The sequence below is a fragment of the Budorcas taxicolor genome, chromosome X, assembly GCF_023091745.1.
Source record: "Budorcas taxicolor isolate Tak-1 chromosome X, Takin1.1, whole genome shotgun sequence".
In the NCBI taxonomy this organism is placed as follows: Eukaryota; Metazoa; Chordata; class Mammalia; order Artiodactyla; family Bovidae; genus Budorcas; species Budorcas taxicolor.
In genome coordinates, this window is record NC_068935.1 from 9,126,068 (window position 1) to 9,134,046 (window position 7,979).

A 7,979-nucleotide genomic window follows, 5' to 3' on the forward strand; every position below is an offset into this window, starting at 1 on the left:
AAATAGCTCAGCTGGAATTCCATCACCTCCACTGGCTTTTTTGTAGTGATTCCTCCTCAGGCCCACTTGACTTCACACTCCAGGTTTTCTGACTCTAGGTAAATGATCACACCATTGTGTTGTGGTTATCTGGATCATTAAGGGTTTTTTTGTATAGTTCTTTTGTGTACTCTTGCCACCTCTTCTTAATATCTTCTGCTTCTCTTAGATCCATACTGTTTCTTCCTTTATTGTGCCCATCTTTGCATGAAATATTCCCTTAGTATCTCTAATTTTCTTGAAGAGATGTGTAGTCTTTCCCACTCTACTGTTTTCCTCTATTTCTTTGCATTGATGATGTAGGAAAGCTTTCTTATTTTTCCTTGCTATTCTTTTGAACTGCAGTCAGATGGGTATATCTTTCCTTTCCTCCTTTGCCTTTCACTTCCCTCTTCTTAGTTTTTTGTAGGCCCTCCTCAGACAACCATTTTGCCTTTCTGCATTTCTTTTTATTGGGAAGGGTTTTGATCATCCACTCCTGTACCATGTTACAAACCTCCATCCATAGTTTTTCAGGCACTCTGTCTATCAGATCTAATCCTTTGAATCTATTTGTCACTTCCTCTGTACAATTGTAAGCATTTTGACTTAGGTCTTACCTGAATGGCCTATCGATTTTCCCTATGTTCTTCAATTTTAGTCTGAATTTTGCAATAAGGAGTTCATGATCTGAGCCATGGTCAGCTCCTGGTCTTGTTTTTGCTGACTATATAGAGCTTCTCCATCTTCAGCTGCAAAAAATATAATCAGTCTGATTTTAGTGTTGACCATCTGGTGAGGTCCATGTGTAGAGTCATCTCTTGCGTTGTTGGAAGAGGTCCTTTTCTATGACGAGTGTGCTCATTTGTTTCTGTATGTGTGTGAAAGAAAAATGGAGGTGGGAGCCACCTGCAGGCCAGAGTCCTGACTGCAGTTTGAGGCTCAGGACAGATGGCTTGACAAAGGAGTGAGGACGACGATTGGGATGTGGGTTAATGGTTTTAGCCAGGGTTTTCCAGAATTTTTCACTTACTGGTAGCAGTTTTCCTGTGTCTTCCTTTTTCTGGCGTATATAAATCTGAGATTGGAATCAATCTCTAGTCTGATCTGAAGAGAAAGCTACACTGGTAAAGGCGGCATGTGCAAGCTATGGGAGGCACAGAAACAAGCACACACACGTAGATACAGTGCCCATTCAGCTTTGAAATTCACTTTGCTCTATGAAAGTGATCACAGGGAACGTCTATAATGTGAAGGCTCTATGTGCCCGTACACGTGCACTGTCATCTTCATTGTCAGCTGGGATTTGGGCGTGTGTACTCTCCGGGCCACAGCATCAGCGACTGGAAGACGCTCAGTTCTCAAGCCTGGGAAGCCCATTTTATAAAAGGCAAGCTTCTCTGTGTCTTCAGCTTATGGTGAGGTACATAACTTCCTTCCAGTCCTGCCATTAATCTGGAGAGATACTGTTGGTGCTATGACCCTAAACTTTGTTGTCTATCAAACGGGACTTTGGATACTTTGTCACATGGCTATCACAAGGAGAAAATGAAGAAACATATCCAAAGCATTTGGCATAGGGTGTAACTTCAAGGGGAGAAGGCAATGGCACCCCACTCCAGTACTCCTGCCTGGGAAATCCCATGGGCGGAGGAGCCTGGTAGGCTGCAGTCCATGGGGTCGCGAAGAGTCGGACACGACTGAACGACTTCCCTTTCACTTTTCACTTTCATGCATTGGAGAAGGAAATGGCAACCCACTCCAGTGTTCTTGCCTGGAGAATCCCAGGGACAGGGGAGCCTGGTGGGCTGCCGTCTATGGGGTCGCACAGAGTCGGACACGACTGAAGCGACTTAGCAGCAGCAGCAGCAGTGACTTCAAGGGCTCTTTCAAAGTCAGGACTCAGTAGTAGGCTCTGGCTGAGTCTTGTGGCTAAGGCAGGCATTGTGGAAAGGTGTTTTTCATTGTTTCTCCTAATGAAAAGATAGCTCTCTTTATGCAGGAAGCAACTATTTCTCTGATATGCCTTAACTTCAAAGTTTTAATAACAGAAGGATGTCTAGTTTCTTAGGAGACTCTGAAGCGCCAAGGACTGCTCCACGTCACACTTGTGCATCCTAATCCAGTTCCCCACACTGCGAAGACAGCCTTGCCTTTGACACGCCTGGTCAGCTCCGTGAGAGATGGCACCGGGGCAGCGAGCTGTGATGTTACCCTAACTGCTGCTCCTGGACTGCTCCCTGTTTTGATACACTGATAGGAAAATTCTAGACCTGTCTCCCATTCAACAGCGCAAGGAGCCTCAGATCATGTCACACCAGGATTTCAGCTATGTGCTGCCTCCTTGAAAGGCAAAAATCCAAGAATTACTAGCATTTTGGGATACAATTGTCTATTATTTTATCCACTAATAACTACAAATACATACTAGAAACCATCTTGTCCATTGAAAGTGTTTCATTAACTCTACTGTGAAAAAAAATAAGAAAATAAGGAAGGAAATGAACATATAGGAAAATTCAATGGTTAAATCTGACATAAGATGGCCCATTCATATTAATTTCTAAACTTGTTCCAAATTTCTGGCATGGAGAATTTTCGAAACTACTTATTATGTGGCTGTGCCCGATCTTAGTTGCTGCAAGGGAACTCTTAGTTGTGGAATGTGAAGTCTTAGTAATGGCATGTGGGATCTAGTTCTATGACCAGATGTGAACCCAGGCTGTCAGCCTTGCAAGCACAGAGAATTAGCCAGGGGACAACCAGGGAAGTACAGACACTGCACATTAAAAAATAAAACCTCTCATGTCCCCTACTGCCTATGGAGACACAGGTGACTCTTTCTCCTTCTCTCTCTCTCCCTCTACACTTTAAAATGTAAGTTCCACAAAGATTTTTCTACATTCCCTATTAACATCAGAAAAATTTTTACATTCCCTGTAAATATTGCTCATTCCCATCAACCTCTCATCTCACTGCGTTATCGGTTCTGCCCCCATGATTGCAAAGAACACGCTCTCACCAAGGTCACAAGCCACCCATTTGCCTGTAGGTCCAGCTATTTTGTGCAAGTATTCACATAATATTACTTTTAATGACCATGTGATATAACCGTGTTTGAGCAGACTGCACCTGTCACTTAATAAATCTTTGACAGTTTCCCAGGCTCTGGAGCATGAGGTACTTACTGGGTACAAGCTGTCCTGTTCCCTAACTATGCAGTCCTATGTTAAATCCTGTTCTCACTGTTTCTCAGTTTTCCTCTTTTTTTTTTTTAGTGTTCCTATTATAAAATGGGAACTAGCAACAGTGACTACCTCATAGGGTTGCTAAGAGCACTTAAAGTGACAATATATTTTTTTAAAAGGTAATAATAAATGCCATCTACATTTATTTAATTTTATGTATCTTTATTGGCACTTCTATCAACATAGGCTGAAAAATATAGAATATAGTGTCATGATTATTCACAATACATTTAGGTATGCTGTTACTCAGTGTTATCAGCTACCAAAAATCATTGAACAAATCTCCAGAAACTATGTGGTATAAAATATCTAAAATGTGTTCTCTCATAATCCTGAAAACCTCAAGCCCAAATCAAGACGGTGGGCAGGACCATGCTTCTTCCAAAGGCTCTGGGGGAGAATCAGTTCTTGATTCTTCCAGGCTCTGGTGGTTTCGCTCCAATCTCTTCCTCCATCTTTACATGGCCTTCTTTCGTGTGTGACATTTCTCTCTTGCCTTCTCTTTAACAATTACTTTAATTTCCAGATTCTCAATCTCTACGGTTTAGTGATCCATGAGAAATGAAACACTCTCACATCGCTTGCACAAAAATGATAAGAATGCTAATCAGTACATTCTAATGGCTAACACATAACACTTAATATTTTCTCACAGAAATGCCTATATGGTACGAGTATCAGAAAGACTAACTGAGACACTGAAAATTATCTGCAAACCAACTACAGTCAGGAAGACTTTTCACAGACAAACATGTGATTATATATGTAAACCTTAATACATTACACTGTTTTGCTCCTTTTTGGTCATGGACTATTCCAGGAAGGTTTAATTGCATAACTTTAAATTTGAGGAGTCCCTAAAATATAAACCAAAACTGGTCTTAAAAAATATTGGTATGATGAAAGGATAGATTTTTGTCTATTGAGACAAATGTGGTTAGTTGCTAACTACACTTCAGCTCTATCATTACTCAGAGGATAACCATTTATGACAGAGGTCAAACTAAATTTTAAACTAGCATCAGAATTCTACACACAATTACCCAATCAATATTGAAGTAGATGCCATCACATATGCAAAAGATTACAGAATTTCAGTTTCAAAATTTGGAGGGAAAAAAAATCTTACTAATGCTTAAAAACCCTGACAAACTTAACCTAGAATTATTAGCTCCAAGACATTTTATTGTATTACGACCTTAAAAGGATGACAAAGTAGACATCAGTCGAAATGCTGTTAGAACTATTGTTTGTTTGCTCAAAGTTGTTGATAATAATGAAACAAAAAAGTAATAATGTCTGAATTTCACAGAACATAACTGCTCCCTTCTTATTTAACATTCGAGGGTATGACAAGGCAAAATCTAAGTATCATACTTTCTATTTTTGTTCTTAAACTCAAATAAAAGTTAGTATCAATACAAATGATAACAGAATAAAATAAATACATGCTTACACAGGTTCTACAATATAGGATATAGTGACATAACTCTGCCAAAATAAAATCCAATTTTGTGTTGTAGAACAGCAGATTACACAGAATAGTGTGAAAAACTATAAAATCCAAAGTTTTCTGTGTCATTAAGCAAAGAAAGGATGAGGAAGAATATTTTGCCAAACTGCACCTGCTACTCTGTCCTAGACCCAGTTGTCTGATCATCCACTCAGTTCCAGCGCTTACAAACTCTCAATCTACCCAGGCAGCCGCACCCAAGATTAACTCCTTTCGCATCAAAGGTCTAGTTTCTTTTCTGTACACTAAGTCCTACTTTTCTAGGAAAGTCTGATTTTTCTGACTTCATGTTCAACTTAAGCCATTGAAGGCATAGAAATTGCTGTAATACTGAAAGCAGAGATGGAAATTAGAGTTGTCAAAGGTGATTTTCAAGTGTTCTGCAAATATAATGGGAAAGTTACAAGAAAAGAGATTTTAAACTCTGCCTGGATTATGTAGCTACTTGGTATATTATAATGTTACTTTGATTACTAGTCAGGATAAAAAGGTGCTCAAAGGCAATAAAATATGCATTTGGGGGACATACATGGAAATGAAGTTTTCTTGACAGTTGGCTAAGGCATTTTTATATCCATAACAACTGTCAACTAAAACTTAGTATGTCACAGATCAGTTTATCTTTTAAAGCTTCTATCTTTGGCATTCTTCCTCTGTCCATTTAGTACTTTGTCTGGAGGTGAAGACATAACCCATAACTGATATTCATCTGGGGATCCTTTTGACCAGGTTAGCCTCATTTGTTCTTGATCCACCTCTTTCTGACGCTGTAATGAAGCAGAAAATAACCTGTCCCTTTCTTCTTGTTTATGTCTCTCAAAGAGGTTCCAAATCTATCAGTCTTGGGGTAAAGTGAACTTGTTTACTCGGCCTGAGGAAGATTTGGGGAACAGTTTTGTTCTTTTTGTAAAACAGCATGGATTGCTGACTGCTTCAGACAAAGATTCCTGGTTGTTGTTGTTGTTGTTGTTGTTTTGGAGATATCTTTATTGGTCAGTAGGTGAGACTCCTGGTTTCCTGTCACAGCTGTGTTATTTTCAAGTGTCTAGGTTATATCTGATACTGTACATCCACTCTCAGCTTTACCATAAGGCTTAATTGCAGCTTCTGCAGAAGAGGGAACTCTGGCTTCAGGTTCCTTATGACTTGCGACACATAACTTTTTCATGACTGCTCTGTTTTGGCTTCCTTCAAGGCACCATTCTCCACCTCTGGCACATAACTAGGTTTAGGTGACTCCACTGAAGATTCTGCACCTTGCTTTTGAACTTCAAGGCATATCTGAGGAGAAAATGTGGGCATACCTTCCTCAATTTCTGTATCTTGCCATGTAGGGTTCTTCACATCACTGCTGTCAGTCCCCTTGGACATGGAGGTTTTCCCGTCTTCTTCTACAACTTCAAACTGTGATGCTAACCCAAGTTGAGAATTTGGTGACAAATACTTCGGAATATCACCAGTGTTTTTTTGTTCGCTCTTCCTTTTCCTTTGTGACTTGGTTGTGTCAGGATCAGATTTTTTGGAATCCGAGGGGGAAGCTGAGACACTTTCCTCACAGATATTGCTAATATCAAGGCTTTGCCTTCTTGCCAGGGTTTTATTACTTTTCAGTTGTGCTTCCATCTCTCTGTGCCTTTTTTCTGCCTGTCTCTTTTCCTCTTCTTCCTCCTCTGCCAGTAATCTCTGCATTTATTCTTCACTGGCTTTGTTTTCTTCTTCCTGATTGGCTCCTCACTCCGCCTCCATCTTGCTTTTCTCCTTTTCATATTCTCTTCTTAACTCCCTAGGTTGACTTAATAGGTGAACTGGCTGATAGCTGATGGCTGATTTCCTCTGACTGTTGCCCAGAGACTCTAAGTCTGCATTCCTCTGAATAGTACTTTTTGAATTATCTCCCACAGTTCCATATTGACAAGAGAATTTCTTTGGGTATGGTACCGAGTCCAGGAAGCAATCTGGCAGTGACAGCTGGAACAGCACAAATTTGTCTTTTCAACAGTTGACTTGAAACATGCTTCACAGAGCGTGTGGTTACAAGGTAGTGTCACAGGCTCAATGAGGATTTCCACACAGATCTGGCACTGGCATTCCAACAAGGAAGGGATGGTGTCTTTGCATACAGCCATTTTAATATGCTAATAAGGTGTATTCAACATCAATACAACACTTCAGGAACTGGGTGCATCAAGTGCACCACTTGACGTAAAAAGGTGTTCCAAGGGCCAGGTAAACAGTATGACCGTGGAAGGTGGTGTATTTGCCCATGTTTAAGACAAGTACGAACGGGCTTCCCTGGTGGCTCAGAGGTTAAAGCATCTGCCTGCAATGTGGGAGACCTGAGTTCAATCCCTGGGTCGGGAAGATTCCCCTGGAGAAGGAAATGGCAACCCACTCCAGTACTCTTGCCTGGAAAATCCCATGGACCAAGGAGCCTGGTAGGCTACAGTCCATGGGGTCGCAAAGAGTTGGACACAACTGAGCGACTTCACTTTCAAGACAAGTATCCAGAAAGGAAACAAACAGACCTTGGCAGCTCCCAGGCATTAACAACCATTGCAGTAGGGCAGATGCTGGGCAACAGTATCTGAGCAGGGCAGAAGGAAAGCACCAAGCTCCCTTCCTCCCTCTTACCACCTGAGGGTTCTCCCTTAGCTTGGGGCAGCCAAGCCCAAGGCCACCGAGTCTCAAAGCCTCTGGGCCACTCCTCCATGAAGATGCTTCCTTCAGGACTCCAGTTTCCTCAGCAGAAGAACTTCTGTTTGACCTTTGCTGTGGAGTCATTCCTGCACACTTCCCAGTGCTAGGAGTCCGCCCTCACCTCTCTTGTGTGTTACTCGCTCAGTAGTGTCCGACTCTTTGCAATCCTGTGGACTGTAGCCCACCAAGGCCCCTCTGTCCATGGGATCTTCCAGGCAAGAATACTGGAGTGGGTTGCCATTTCCTCCTCCAGTGGCTCTTCCCCACCCAGGGATCGAACCTGGGTCTCTTGCATTGGCAGGCAGATTCTTTACCATCTGAGCCACCAGGGAAACACAATCTCCTCTCCTAGGTCAGCTAAAAAGCCTAATCTTGGAGGCACTGCTCTAGCAGTCCTGCAAGGGCTAGGAACATAACAACCTTCTCTCTCCTTTTTCTTTATTTTTTTCGGGGGTGGCAACAGCTAATGAGGTTTTTTGTTTGTTTGTTTGAAATGAATGATT

The 7,979-nt window shown here is 41.6% G+C and overlaps 1 pseudogene; it reads right to left on the reverse strand.

Moving 5' to 3' along the window:
- Positions 1-5,396: 5,396 nt before the first annotated feature.
- On the reverse strand, positions 5,397-6,905 carry LOC128070569 (E3 ubiquitin-protein ligase RNF168-like; annotated as a pseudogene).
- Between the last annotated feature and the right edge of the window lie 1,074 nt (positions 6,906-7,979).